Source organism: Sapajus apella, unplaced genomic scaffold (genome assembly GCF_009761245.1).
Source record: "Sapajus apella isolate SASKATOON/1434 unplaced genomic scaffold, GSC_monkey_1.0 scaffold48, whole genome shotgun sequence".
Taxonomy (NCBI): Eukaryota; Metazoa; Chordata; class Mammalia; order Primates; family Cebidae; genus Sapajus; species Sapajus apella.
In genome coordinates, this window is record NW_022436988.1 from 15,330,747 (window position 1) to 15,347,201 (window position 16,455).

At 38.3% G+C, this 16,455-nt stretch overlaps 1 protein-coding gene and 1 long non-coding RNA gene across 12 annotated transcripts in view; both read right to left on the reverse strand.

The window, feature by feature from the left end:
• Positions 1–16,455, reverse strand: part of CEP112 (centrosomal protein 112) — a 641,834-nt gene that overhangs the window by 318,979 nt on the left and 306,400 nt on the right. The window lies entirely within an intron of this gene.
• LOC116525827 lies at positions 4,521–16,329 on the reverse strand. Its single transcript, XR_004257838.1, has 2 exons — positions 15,724–16,329; positions 4,521–5,278 (listed from the first exon to the last, which is right to left on the reverse strand). It is a non-coding gene; the product is annotated as an uncharacterized LOC116525827 (long non-coding RNA).

Below are 16,455 nucleotides of genomic sequence, written 5' to 3' on the forward strand. Positions count from 1 at the left end.
ATGATGAGTTCGTGTCCTTTGTAGGGACATGGATGACACTGGAAACCATCATTCTCAGCAAACTTACACAAGAACAGAAAATCAAACACCACATGTACTCACTCACAGGTGGGTGTTGAACAATGAGAACATGTGAACACATGGAGGGGAGTATCACACACTGGGGTCAGTTGGGAGGGGCTGGAGGAGGGACAGCAGGGAGGTGGGAGGGTTGGGAAGGATAATGTGGGAGAAATGCCAGATATAGATGATGGGGGGATGGAAGCAGCAAACCACCTTGCCATGTACGTACCTATGGAACAACCCTGCATGATCTGCACATGTACCCCAGAACCTAAAGTACAATTAAAAAAAAAAAATCTCAGGGATATCAACGTGGCAGAGCAGGATGCGTTGCTGCCTCCCTTCCCCAAAATCGTGGAGAAGGCACACAGGAAGCATGAATCTGAGATACTAATGATTATAACAATAATAAACATATCAAAACTGCAGAATATACATGTGCAAAAAAGAAGGGGGTGCAGCCAGGGGAAGAAAATAATAGAAAACTGCTCTAAGAAGTTAGGTTGCAGGAATGCTTTACTTTCTGCTCTTCTCTCTCTTTTGCTTCCAGGTAAAATCATATCTGTTCCATTACCACGTTGGGAGCAAGAGCTCAACATGGTGTTGACATCAGTCAGTCAATACCAAGGAAAGCAAAAGCCTTCCTTGGGTGAGGAGCTGGAGAAACAGGTGCAGACTTATCTGATCTTCCTGGGTATTCCCCCTTCCACACTCTTCCCTCCAAATTTCCAGGATGAATGACTTAGTCATTAGACATTTATTTCTGGGTGCTTAGGTACATTCCTGAGCAGCAGGTTCTCCTGATGAAGTAACTGTGAAAGGGAGTGGTATGGCAATGAAGGGCTCTGTCTGAGGGTTCATAATCTCCTCCTTCCATGAGCTCATCCAACAGATCAGGGACTAAAGGTGGCCCTTCTGCTCCTTCCCAGTCAGTCTATCTGATAGGCCCAGGGGAAAATGGGCCCCCTGGCCAAAGTAAATAAACCTGAGGAGCGAAACTACTACCAAAAAGAGACACCTAAATAACATATATTACCTGAAGCAGTATAATTGGAACAGATGAATCAAGAATTTTTTAAATGCATAATAGGCTAGGTGTGGTGGCTTATGCCTATAATCCCAGCACTTTGAGAGGCCAAGGCCGGTGGAGCACTTGAGCCTACGAGTTCAAGACCAGGCTGGGTAACATAGTAAGGCTCCTTCTCTACAAACGCTACAAAAATTAGTCAGGTGTGGCGGGGTGCACCTGTAGTCCCAGCTACTAAGGAGGCTGAAGACGGAGGATCAATTGAGCCCAGGAGGCTGCAGTGATCATGCTCTGCACTACAGCCTGGGTGACAGAATGAGATCTCATCTCAAAAAAAGTCCCTAATAAACATACAAACAGTAACATAGATACTTAATATACTGAAAGTAATGGAAGAAGTTACAGACATGAAAGCTGCAATTAATAAGTCATAAAAGAAGGAAAAAATGAAAATGATAGAAAAAAAGAGCAAGTTAGCTAAAGCCAAAGAAAATAATTGTGCATTGGAAGGATGGTAAGATAGAAGAACTCCCCTGGGAAGAGCAGAGAAAGGTAATAGTATAGAAAATGCAAAAGAAAAGCTAATATTTGTGGAGGACAAGAAGTGACAACATCTAAATAATAGTCTGAGAAAAATAGCTATGGAAAGATTTTATCCACATTCAAGCCGATTTGAAAGTCTGCTTTTTATCATATACTGTATCATCTCAAAGTCCTAAGAATTTCTCATAGGAGTATGTATTTATTGTACTTAATTAATCTGTTATTATGCATCTCTATCTCCCAATTTTCACTATGGTTAGTACAAAGTTAACACCCAAAAATCCATAAAGGCCAAATGTCTTTTTGAAAATTAAAAAGTATATATTTTTTATAGATTTGGGAGCACAAGTACAGTTTTGTTACTTGGGCATATTGCACAGTGGTGAAATCTGGGCTTCTAATGTAACTATCACCCAAATATTACACACTGTGCCCACCAGGAAAAAAAAAAAAGCAAAGATGTTAGTTTTTGAAAAGCACTGAGACCATCCCAAATTGAATTTCAGTCTCTGTCAATGTATATAAAAATATTTTTATGCACATTGTTATCACTGTGTAGATACTGTTCTATATTTTCACACACCCAATTTTAATTTAATTCCCATTTAGTGGCTCCCTGGTATTTCATCCTTCCAGTACAGGGAAATCACAGAGATGCTGTGGGTTTGGTTCCGGATCACCTCAATAAAGCAAATATTGCAATGAAGGGAATATTGCAATGAAGTAAATATCTCAATGATATTGGTTGGTTTCCCAGTGCTTATAAGTTATATACTATTCAGGAGTGTCCAAGGGAGAGAACACAGTCATGGGTTTTTTTGTTTTTGTTTTTGAGATGGAGTCACCCAGACCGGAGTGCAAGGGTGTAATCTCGACTCACTGCAACCTCTGTCTCCCAGGTTCAAGCAATTCTCCTGTCTCAGCCTCCCCAGTAGCTGAAACTACAGGCGCCTGCCACCATGCCTGGCTAATTTTTGTATTTTTTAGTAGAGACAGGGTTTCACCATATTGGTCAGGCTGGTCTCAAACTCCTGACCTCTTTAGTTTCTATTTCTGGCTGGGCCAGTAAAGCCGCTTCCTCATCTCTCTTTTCTGCTTATCACTAGGGACGGAAACTAAAAACCATGGCTTCTGGCTGCTAAAAGCCTAAAGCAAAACAAAACAGAACCACAACAAAAGTAACATAAGGTGGGTTGGACAAGCTTGCAGTTTACTCAGTGAGCGTTATGTCTAAAAAACAATGTACATTCCTTAATTTAAAATACTTTATTGCTAAGAAGTATTAACAACCATCTAAGCCATTCTTAAGCCCCAATCTTTTTTGCTGCTGGAGAGACCTGTCTTGATATTGATGACTTGCTGACTAACCAGGGTGGTGGTTGCTGGAGGTTGGGCGACTGTTCCAATTTCTTAAAATAAGACAAAAATGAAGTTTGCCATGTTGATTGATTTCCTTTACAAAAGATTTCTCTGTAGCATGCAAAGCTGTTTCATGGCATTTTATCCACAACAGAACTTTTTTCAAATGGAAGTGAATCCTCTCAAACTTGATACTGCTTTATCAACTAAGTTTACATAATACTCTAACTCTTTTATTGTCAGGTCAACAATGTTCCCAGCATCTTCACCAGGTATAGGTTCCATCTCAATAAATTGCTTTCATGATCATCCATAAGAAACAGCTCCTCATCCATTCAAGATTGATCTTGCAGCAATTCAGTCACATCTTCAGGCACATTTCTAGTTCTAGTTCATGTGCTATTTCCATTACATCTGCAGTGACTTCCATTGAAGTCCTGAACCCCTCAACATCATCCATGAGGGTTGGAATCAACTTCTTCCAAATCCTGTTAATGTTGATATTTTCACCTCTTCCCATGAATCACAAATGTTCTTAATGGCATCTGAAATGGTCAATCCTTTTCAGAAAGTTTTCAATTTACTTTGCCCAGATCCATCAGAGAAATTACTATCTATGGCAGTTATAATCTTATGAAATACATTTCTTAAATAACAAGACTTAAAAGTTAAAATGACTCCTTGATCCATGGACAACAGAATGGATGTTGGGTTAGCAGGCATGAAAATGACATTAATTTCCTTGTACATTTCCCTCAGAGCTCTTGGATGACCAGGTACATTGTCGATGCACAGTAATTTTTGAAAGGTATCTTTCTTTTCCGAGCAGGTGGTCTTAAGAATAGGCTTACGATATTCAGTAAACCAGTCTCTAAACAGATGTGCTGTCATCTAGGCTTTCTTATTTCATTTAGAAAGCACTGGCACATTAGATTTAGCATCATTCTTAAGGGCCCTAGGATTTTCCAAATGATAAATGAGCAATGGCTTCAACTTCAAGTCACCAGCTGCATTAACCCCTAACAGGAGAGTCAGTCTGTCCTTTGAAGTTTTGAAGCTAGGCATTGACTTTTCCTCTCAAGCTATGAAAGTCCTAGATGGCACCTTCTTCTGAAAGAAGGCTCTTTTGTCTACACTGAAAATCTGTTGTTTAATGTAGCTGCTTCCATCAGTGATCCCAGCTAGATCTTCTGACTCGACTGCTGCAGCTTCTACCTCAGCACTTACTGCTTCACCTGCACTTTTATGTTATAGAAATGGCTTCTTTCTTTCAACCTCATAAATCAACTTCTGCTAGCTTCAGACTTTTCTTCTGCAGCCTCCACACCTCTCTCAGCCTTCAAAGAATTGAAGAGAATTAAGGCCTTGCTCTGGATTAGACTTTGGGTTAAGGGAATATTGTGGCTGGTTTGATCTTTTATTTAAATGTCTAAAACTTGCTCTATATCAAGCAATAATGCTGTTTTTTTTTTTCTTATCATTCATGTGTTCACTAGAGTAACCGTTTTAGTTATTTAATTTAATTTCATTCAAGAACTTTTCCTTTGCTTTCACGACTTGGCTAACGATTTGGCACAAGAAAGCTAGCTTTCAACCTGTCTTGGTTTTCAACATGCCTTCCTTTCTAAGCGCAATCATTTCTGTCTTTTGATTTAAAGCAAGAGATGTGTGACTATTCTTTACATTTGAATACTGAGAGGTCAGTGTAGGGTCATTTGGCTTAATTCAATATTATTGTGTTGCAGAAAATAGGGAGGCCCAAAAAGAAAAAGAAAGATAAGTCAAACTACAGGAATACCTTTGTAATGTTTTTTTCCTAGTTGCTCTACAGAAACACTGAATCTATTTCCAGTGTGAACAACAGTGTATGTTCTGGTAACTGAGGGGAAAACATTTTTAATTGCTGGCATTATGGAATGACTTTAGTTCAAAACTGATATGCAAATAGAAAAACCATACTAAAAAATGCATTAACAATTTATGGAAGAAATAGAACATTAAATGAAAGAACTAAATGCACAAGATCTATATGAGGAAAAGTATGAAACTGTGAAGAAAGATGATATAGTTTAAATATTTGTCTCCTCCAAATCTCAGGTTAAAATATGCTCTCCATTGTTGAGTCTGGCACCTTCTCCTCACACTCTTTGCCTTCTCTCTCGTCCCATGACATGCCTGCTCTTCCTTCACCTTCTGCCAAGAATGGAAGCTTCCTGAGGCCCTCACCAAAAGCAAATGCTGATGCCATGCTTGTATAGTCTGCAGCACCATGAGCCAAATAAACGGCTAGCAATGTCCTGATACTAGGCTTATATGGGAAGGGAAAAGACCTGGAATAACCAGCACAATACTGAAGAAAAGAACTAAGTTGGAGGATTCAAATTACCTGATTTAAAGACTTACAATAAAGCTGCAGTAATCAAGACAGTGTCGGCATGGTATTGTCAAAAAAAAAAAAAAAAAAAAAAAAAAAAAGACACATAGATTAACTAAACAGAATAGAGAGCCCAGTAATAGACCCACAAAAATATAGTCAACAGATCTTTGACAATGAAGCAATGGCAATTCAATGGAAAAGTTTTTTCAACAAATGGTGCTTTAACAATTTAAATACCTAAACGCAAAAAGAAGTCTAGACATAAAGTTTATATCTTACACATTTCACAAAAACTCAAAATGTATCATAAAACAGAATGTAAAACACAAAACATTAAAACTTATAGAAGAAAACAAAGGAAAAATTTTAGTGGAACTTAGATATGACAATGTGTTTTTAGATAGAACATTAACAGAATCCATGAAGGAAAGAAAAATATTGATAAGTTGGACAGTATTAACATTTTTAAAATGATCGCTCTATGGAAGACACTGTTAAGAGCATGAAAAGATAAGCCACAGACTGGGAAAAATATTTGCAAGACATGTATGTGATAAAGAACTTGTATCTAAAATACACAGCAAACTTAACTGGAACTACAGGGAAAAACAGACAAATCCACCATTCTAGTAAGAGATTTCATCATTCATGAAAAATGTATTAACTATTTATGGAAGAAACAGAATATCAAATGAAATAGCAACGTATAAAATCTATACGTGGAAAGCTATGAAACTGCGAAGAAAGTTTATAAATATATTTACATGTATATATAAATACAAGTGTGAATAATACTGCAAGAAACTGGTGGTATCAGAGACATTTTTGACAGAAAGTCAAAAGAGCTGAAGAGGAGCAACCTAGCAATGAAGATTTGTGAAGCAAGTATATTCAATAAAAACCCAAATGATCTGGACAGAGAAAACTGTATAAATAATCTTTCAGTGCAAAGACATAGACATGTACCCACAAGAAACAACAGCAAACAGGAAACCATGACTTCCCCAAAATGACAAAGCAAAAATCCAGTGACTGACCTTAATAAGAGGGCAGTCTGTGAGCTCTCTTCAATTGCGACCAACAATTCAAAATAGCAGTTTTGCAATGGACACAGAGAGGGGAACAACAGACAATGGGGCCTATCGGAAGGTAGAGGGAAGGAGAGAATCAGGAAAAATAACTAAGCGGTCTTGCTGCGTTGTGCAGGCTGGTCTCAAACTCCTGGGCTCAATTGATCCTCCTGCCTTGGCTGCCCAAAATGGTGGAATTACAGGTGTGAGCCACTTTGCTCGGCCACACACACACACTTTAAATTACTCATAGTTCAAAATGAAATTAAGATAAAATTAAAAGCACTTTGAATTGATGTCTGGAAGGAGACAAAAGACACTTTTGACACTTTTTACATTAGTACTATTTTGGGTGGGGATGAGGTGGTTAATGATGACAGGGGTGAGTGGAAGACAGTTTATTGTATCTACTTTTGTGGCTTATAAATTCTTGTCAATGTAAACATATTTCATAATCAAAAGTGAATTTATAACATTTAATTAAAATACTTAGAAATAATTGATAATGAAAACAGTACTTATCAAATTTTGAAGGATGAAGCTAAAATGAGAGAAATGTGTAGACATAACCTGCCATTTATTTTTAAAAGGTTAATTATTAATTAAGTAGGCAACCAGTTTAAGAAGTTGGAAAGATGAAGCAATTTCTGGTTAAGACTGATCAAAAAACAAAGCGCACATAAACAATATTAGGAATACAAATAAAGCTATGGTAACATTATCGATAAAAGAGAGATATTAATAACTAACATTAAATTTTAAAAAGGGTATACTATAGATCATTAGAAATTTTAAAATACGTATTTAAAAAACATTATGCCAACAACTGGAGAATCTAGGTGAAATGGACAAATTTCCATGAATATATAAAATGCTGAAAGAAAAAACAGAAAGCTAAATAATCTAATATAAATAAGGAAATTTTCAGTCAAAAATCTTTCAACAAAGAAAAGATTGAGTTCATATAATTTTACAGGTGAGTTCTATAAAAATCTTCCATGGGACCGGTCACTCTAGTCTTTTACAAACTTTTCCAGAGAAGAGAGAAAGAGAAAAATACTCACAAACCAATATGAAGATTATAATATTGGTAACAAAAGATGACTGATACAGGAAAAGAAATAAAAATTCCAGGCCAACTCACTCATGATCACATACATGCAAATCTGAAATTATTAGCAAATCAAGTCTAATAATGTATAAAAATATGTAATCACCAAACTCTAGAGAATGCAAGGACATAACAATTTATAAATGCCAACAAATATCAAATTTAGATGAAGAGGAAAAATCCCTAAACTACAAAAATTTACCAAAACTGACTCCATAAAAAACTGGAAAATGTGAATCATCCTATAACCATCAGAAAAATTAAAATAGTAGTCAAAATTTTTTTTCCCAGAAATAAAATATTAAGCCCAGATGGCCCTACTGGCCAGTTCCACTAAATATTTAGGAAACACATAACTCATACTGATTCTTTCAGAGGATAGAAAAAGTAGTATCAGTCAGCAACTCAGTTTATGAGACTAGCATAACACCAATTAAAAAACATCCAAAAACAGTCCAAAAAAACTCAGGTAAATCTCTTAAAACTCATTAGCCAGTCAGTAGGAAACTGAATCCAGTGATATTATCTTACAGAAAAAAATGGAATGTAACCTAAGGTTGATGTAAAGTTTAAAAATAACCTATAATATAATTTACTCCATTAATGCATTAAAAGAAAAACACTGGCCGAGAGTGATTCCAGCACTTTGGGAGGCTGAGGCGGGTAGATCACGAGGTCAGGAGTTTGAGACCAGCCTGGCCAACATGGTGAAACCCCTTCTTTACTAAAAATACAAAAATTAGTTGAGCATAGTGGCGGGCAACTGTAATCCCAGCTACTTGGGAGGCTGAGGCAGGAGAATTGTTTGAACCCAGGAGGCGGAGGTTGCAGCGAGCCCAGATCACACCATTGTACTCCAGTCTGGGTGACACGGCGATACCCTGTCTCAAAAAAAATAAAAAAATAAAAAAACAAGAAAAAACATTATGATTATCTGAATACCCAGAAAAACACTTGATAAAATTTAACAACAAAGGTTTTTAGCAAAGTAGAAATAGAAAAGATTATTCCTAACCAGATAAAAGGTATCTGACAAAAGACTCAGGAAATTTTATCCATTCTTCATTGTGAAGTTTCAAAATACCCCTTTTAAAACTAGGAAGAGGAAAAGAATGCCTACTATCATTACTTGTATTCCCAAGTCTATGACAAGAACATAAAAACAAAACTGGCCCGGGGTGGCTCATGCCTGTAATCCCAGCACTTTGGGAGGCCAAGGCGGGTGGATTATGAGGTCAACAGTTTGAGATCAGCCTGGCCAACATAGTGAAACCTTGTCTCTACTAAATACACAACACATACACACACACACACACACACACACACACACACACACACACACGCACGCACACATTAGCTGGGCATGGTGGATAGGGGCTGTAATCCCAACTAGTTGGTAGGCTGAGGCAGGAGAATTGCATGAGCCCAGGAGGCAGAGGTTACAGTGAACCGAGATGGTGCCACTGCACTCCAGCCTGAGTGACAGTGCAAGACTTTGTCTCAAAAAGAAAAACCAAACACCAAAATTATCTTGAATCATAGATGCCATCATGGTATATACAAAAAATGCAAATGAACGTACAAATTATTAGGTGATTTGTATGGTATGGCAATTATAGCTCAATAAACCTGTTTACAAAAAATCAGTTCTTAGTGGATGAGAGAGCAAATGTGAGACAAAACTTTTAAAAGTATGGGAGATGGCTTTATGACTTCAAGGTAAGGAAAGGTAGGACTTAAAGGGCACTAACTTGAAGAGATTAATGAATTAGATTGCAATACAATTAAGAACACTTTTTATCAAAAGACACAAGAAAAGAGAATGAAAAACTAAATCATGAACTGGAAGGGAACATCTGCAACATACGTAGTTTACAAAATATTATTATCCAGAATGTCTCTGGTATATCAACAAGCAAAAGATAAATAACCCAAGAGAAAAGAAGTGAAACAATGCATGACCCGGCACTTTATAAAAGGCAAATTTCAATGCTAAACGTAGAAAGGTGCCTGGCTTCATTAGTCATCACAAATGCAAATTTAGGCTATTTTGATATCATTTTACAATCACCATATTTGCAAAACGTAAGAAGTCTGACAATACCAAATGTTGGCAAGAATGTGTATCAATGGGTACTTTTACATACAACTGATTCAGGTGTAATGTGACAAAACCTTACTCTGAGTTAACTTGGCACTACCTAGGAAAGCTGAACACTTTCATAAGCTATATCCCAGCAATTTGTAGAGAATCTCTTACACATGAATACCAGGGACATGCTCAAGAATGTATGCAGCAGCGTTTGAAGAACTACATAACTAAACTTGTCCCTCATGGTTGTCACTGATCTATCTTCATAGAATGGGATATTACATACAGCAAAATGAATTAACTAGAGCTGTGCACAAGACAATGGGTGAATCTTAAACATAAGATACTGAACGAAAAATGCAAACCAGGTTACCTACAACATGCAACCATTTTTATAAAGTTAAAAACAAACAAAAATAAAGAATATTTTGTTCAGAGAATATATATATATATATATATGATAAAGCCATAAAACATTATTAGGTAACTATCAACACACTATTATGGATAATGGTTGCCTCTGGGGCAGGTGGTCAGGAATATGGGAAAGGAAGGAGCACACAGGTAGTGTTGTAACCAAGCAAGTTGTAAGGAAAAGCGCCACACTCTGAGATTGACAGGAGTCCTATTATTGCCAGTGACCGAGAGATGGCTAATGCTCAAAATTCTCTCGGGCCCTAAAGAAGGGCTTGATTCCTTTTTATACCTTGCTTAGAGAAAGCGGGTGGCAAAGAGGAATTTTACAGAAGCAGAACAAGCAAATTAGTAGAAAGTAGCTGGTAACCAGGAGGCAGGAGGTTCCCAGGATTGTTGGCTACCAAGGCGGGTATACACACGCAGTTCCCATGACTGCTGGTTACCAAAGTGGGTAGCAGGGGGTACTTTCCATACAATCAATCACCAAGGGGGGTAGGGTATTCACAATGGCAGGTAGACTCACCAAGCAGGATGTAGTTACAACGGTTACAAGTTTCTGAGTACAGCGTGACCTGGCTGTGTACCCGAAAGACAAATGATGGGAGAAGAGGCTAAGATGGAGTTTGTCTGGCTCACATCTAAGATGGAGTCTGTCAGCCTAGCACAGTAGAGGCAGCAATTTTGATAATGTTCTAATTCTCAGCTTGAGTGGTCAGTTCATGATGTTCATTTTGTTGTATGTATTTAAATATTAATTATGACACACATTCTTTGTATGTATCAGACACTAGATAAAAATTTTAGAAAGATGATGTACTTCTCAAAAGAAGATATTTATGCAGCCAACAAATATATTAAAAAAAAAAAAAGCTCATCATCACTGGTCATTAGAAAAATGCAAATCAAAACCACACTGAGATACCGTCTCACACCAGTTAGAATGGCGATCATTAAAAAATCAGGAGACAGAGATGCTGGAGAGGATGTAGAGAAATAGGAACACTTTTACACTGTTGGTGGGAGTGTAAATCAGTTTGACCATTGTGGAAGACAGTGTGGCGATTCCTCAAGGATCTAGAAATACAAATTCCATTTGACCCAGCAATCCCATTACTGGGTATATACCCAAAGGAATATAAATCATTCTACTATAAAGACACATGCACACATATGTTTATTGTGGCACTGTTCACAATAGCAAAGACCTGGAACCAACCCAAATGCCCATCGATGATAGACTGGACAGGGAAAATGTGGCACATATACACCATGGAATACTGTGCAGCCATGAAAAAGGATGAGTTCACGTCCTTTGCAGGGATATGGATGTAGCTGGAAACCATCATTCTCAGCAAACTGACCCAAGAACAGAAAACCAAACACTGCATTTTCTCACTCATAAGTGGGTATTGAACAACGAGAACATAAGGACATAGGGCGGGGGACATCACATACCAGGGCCTGTTGGAGGGGGTGGCTAGGGGAGGGATAGCACGGGGTGGGGAGATTGGGGAGGGATAGCACGGGGTTGGGAGATTGGGGAGGGATAGCATTAGGAGAAATACCGAATGTAGATGACGGGGTAATGGATGCAGCAAACTACCATGGCACATATAAACCTATGTGACAAACTTGCACATTCTGCACATGTACCCCAGAACTTAAAGTATAATAAATAAATTTTATAAAAAAAGATGATGCAGAGGTTTTAAGTCCAGCTGACAAGAAGAGTGCTTCTAAGAGATAATTTCTTACACTGTAATACAGTAATTATTTTTAATACACTGTAAGAGTGCTACTATTTATTATGTAAATGCACATATCCCAACAATTTTTATTTTTGTTGTGAATATTTCATAGGAGACACTCAATTCTGTTTTTGAATACTACATGGCTTCATTATTTCTTACTTTTGTTTAGCATTTAATAAAGTTAATTTAAAAATAATATATTCTCTTTAGAATAACATATTAGTAGTTCTAGTATACATTTTAGCTCTGTATTATTAATATTAAGGCCATCAAATTTATTATTTTAAATCATATGAAATATATCAAAATTATTTCTCTATTTTCATTATTCTGGACACAATAAAGACATATACTTGGATTTAAGCTTATAAATTCAAAAATTATATTATTTTAATCCGTAGTCTTTTAGTCTTCTAATATTATTTTATAAATGTCATACACAAAAGAATTTTCTTTCATTTTATAAACAACTCCCATAGGACCTTTAGCATAAAAGAATTTAACCTTCTGGCCGGGTGCGGTGGCTCACGCCTGTAATCCCAGCACTTTGGGAGGCCAAGGCGGGTGGATCATAAGGTCAAGAGATCAAGACCATCCTGGTCAACATGGCGAAACCCCGTCTCTACTAAAAATACAAAAAATCAGCTGGGCATGGTGGCACGTGCCTGTAATCCCAGCTACTCAAGAGGCTGAGGCAGGAGAATTGCCTGACCCAGGAGGCGGAGGCTGCGGTGAGCCGAGATCATGCCATTGCACTCCAGCCTGGGTAACGAAAGCAAAACTCCATCTCAAAAAAAAAAAGAATTTAACCTTCTAAGAAAACATGGCTTTTGCTTTCCAAAGAGAAAAGCTACTACCAGAAATGATAGATGGTTAGTTTGTTTCTAACAAATTACATACAATAATTAAATGCCAGTCAGCTCTGTTCCGAAGCAGGACAATGCCATGTCATGAGCACCATGGGTTCAGGCCACAGGCATGATTAAAAAGAAACAAAATGGTAGAAAACAGGCTACTGGGAGGTTTGAATTCAGAACAGTCTGTGGCAGAGGTGTTCCTAGAAAGTGAGTGCCTCCTGTGAACTCTGGCTTTGACACAGGTCTCAGATCTTCCAGATTTTTGCTCCTTGGGAAGTTTGCCACTCCATGTGTCCACCTAAACATCCATTACCTCATCAGTCATATTTTAAGACGCTGGTTGTCTATGTTAATGTGCCTGAGTGTCCCTTTCAGAAGAGCTATAGCCTCGTTTATACACAAGATTTATCAAGGAAGCAGAATTCTCAAAGGAAGACGGGGATTAGATTTCAAGACAGGCAGTCCAAGCTCCTGACTTCCTTCTCACTGGGAATTTCTTCTCACAGTGAGAGGGCAAGGACCCTAACAACAGGGGCCCTGACGCCATTCTCCCTTCTTCCTTGACGTTCTTTGGCTGGTCACAAACAGAGTTAGTCAGCAATACAGTATGGAAGTGACGAACTTTGGGCAGGCATTACCAGAACTGCCCATTCAGGCTTCTGAGAGCACGATGTCACAGATTTCAAACATACTTATGTTTCTTATGTGAATTACGGATGAGTGTATCCTAGAAAGGCTGCTAGGTGTGCCTGCTCATTGCATCTTTATTATTACAAGGACCTAAATACCACAGGACTGAAAACCTCCCAGATCAGATCATCTAATTTCTCAACTGATCGCATCATGCAGAAAAGGTCAGAGTGCTACTATAGTTACTATAATTCCTGCAGTTGGCTGGCCTTTTTAGAGGTATGTAAGTGTGTGTGCACACGTGCGCATGCACACATGCATGTACCTTTTATTCACTTGGTCCTTTCATTTTACTTCATATAGGAAAAACTATTTTTTTGTTTTAGTTTTTTGGTGTGTGTGTGTGTGTGTGTGTGTGTGTGTGTGTGTGTGTGTGTGTGTGTGTTCCTTTTTTTTTTTTTTTTTTTTGAGACTGTGTCTCACTCTGTCACCCAGGCTGGAGTGCAGTGCCATGATCTTGGCTCACTACAGCCTCCCCTTCCCAGCCTCAAGCAATCCTCCTGTCTCAGCCTCCCCAGTAGCTGGGACCACAGGTGTGTGCCACCATGACTGGCTAATTTTTACATTATTTATAGAGACAGGGGTTTGCCACGTTGCCCAGGATGGTCTGGAACGCCTGAGCTCAAGTGATTTGCCCGTCTCAGCCTCTCAAAGTGCTACAGACAGGAGCTACCCACTGCGGGTCTCCTCTGAGCTGTTCTATCTCTCAATAAAACTCCTCTTCATCTTGCTCACCCTTCACTTATCTGCATACCTCATTCTTCCTGGACTCAAGACAAGAACTTGGGACCTGCCAAATGATGGGGCTAAAAGAGGAGTAATACAAACAGGGCTGAAACATGCCCCTTGTTCACCACGTTGCAGGTGACAAAGAGAGAAGAGAGGAGAGAAGAGCTGCAGCCTTTCAGGGAACCCAGACCTAGGAGCTCCCTGAACCGGGGCTGTGACACCCTCTTTAAGGCTCTGTGGTTCCTGGCATCTCCAAGCTTCTGGGGGCCACACTGTCTTCCCGTGTCAGCCATGGCCGCTGCTTATGGTATGCCTGGTCCAGCCACAACTTTGCAAGGAGCTAGCATGCCTGGAGTTGCCCGCCCCACTGCAGTTGGCATGCCTGCCTCTGTGCAGTGGCTGGACCCCATGCCAGCTCACATACTACTCACCACCAGGCAGGCGTGGGATACAGGCTGGTAGTGCAAGCTGACATAGCCTGTCACGCCAAGTGGGTGAAACCAGCCCAGAGGGCCAGAGCAAAACTCCGGCAAAGACACCACTGGCCAAAGAGGTTTCTAGCTGGGAAAGCAACATGCTAAGAATCCCTTAACAATACTACAATCTTACTTTGAAGATTTTGAAAATATTCGGGTACCATATAGTAATTCAAGGTCATTATTATAAAGACCAATTATCAATGTAAAGTCACATAAATGTATAAAGTTCAAGAGATTGGGATTGATCTGCAGAAGCCAGATGAATATCCTGTAAGTAATTTCGAAAGAAAAATAATTCTTGGGCCAGGCACGGTAGCTCACACCTGTAATCCCAGCACTTTGGGAGGCCGAGAAAGATGGATCACTTGAGGTCAGCCTGGCCAACAAGGTGAAACCCCATCTCTATGAAAACACAAAAATTAGCTAGCATGGTGCTAGGCAGGCACCTGTAATTCCAGCTACTTGGGAGGCTGAGGCAGGAGAATCACTTGAGCCCAGGAGGCAAAGGTTGCAGTGAGCTGAGACCATGCCACTATACTCCAGCCTGGGCGACAAAGTGAGACTCTGTCTTAACAACAAAAAACACATTGAATGAAATATACGTTTTGAGATTTATCAGATACATAGTTTTGAAAGTGAGTATTCAGATTTCTAAGAAGGACAGCATAGATGTTAAGAAATCAATAATAGAATATATTAGGAAAATACTGTTGTATCAATAAAAAAGAATATTTTGGATAGGTTCAACCTGTCAATTTATTTCATAGATATTAAATTTATATAATGCATACAACTATATATATGTTCATTAGCATTTAAAAACTGAAATTCACCTAAACAGTTAAAATTAAAAGCATATTTAACTATACAATTATACAATATAAGTTTTAATAGTTTTTGGAAATTAATGATTTTAAATTAAGTCACAAACTATACAGTTCTTTTATAGGTGAAGCGACATTTTGCTATAAGGTTTTGAATTAAAGTTTATATTTTTTATAGCATTTTTATAGGGCTCAAACTTGAACATGTGTTACCATAAGCTGTTGGATAGACAGGTAGCTGGTAACAGTAGAAAAGAGAAACGCTACAGGATGCAGGTAAAATCACATAAAAGTCTGGGCAAGAAACCAGGTCTTCAGATGCCTAGGGCAGCACATTTTCTATTTTTAACCTGCTGCATTCTAACCTGCAAATAGAACTTTCTTGACTAATATTGCCTGTGCTTTATCAAGTGGAAAATATTTTTTAAGATCCCTTAAGTGACCCAGAGCTATTTAAAAATACAGCCAGCAGAATTACCTTTAAAGTGATTCAAAAATTGTTCTGAGCGCCAATAAGGCATATTTGGTATTATTTGAAGTTCACGTGTGTTTTTTGACTCTTGCTCTACAATTATTATTAGGCCTAGTAATTGAAAATAAAATCATTAGCCCAACTTGTGGTTCAGTGAAAATATTTCCTGTACAACTTGGAAAGATGAAGAAGAGGCTTACATTCATCCAAACTCCAAAGAATAGGTTAGCTCAGGAAGGAATTCTATACACAAGACTAAAGTGTGGCACCTTTGTTTGCAATGACACTAGCACATTACAAGATGAAGGAGAGGACAGAGCTTAATATATAGGAAAAGGAAGAAAACTTTTGGTTAAAAAATTCTAGAACAATTCATACCCAGGCTTGGAGCACATGACAAAGGTCTAATGTCAAGGAAAAAAAAAATATCTTAACTGCAGAAGAGGAGAGTACTCTAGGTAGATAATAAGAAAGAAAGAAAGAGAGAGAAAGAGAGAGAAAGAAAGAAAGAAACAGAAAGAAAGAAAGAAAGAAAAGAAAGAAAAGAAAGAAAGAAAGAAAGAAAGAAAGAAAGAAAGAAAGAAAGAAAGAAAG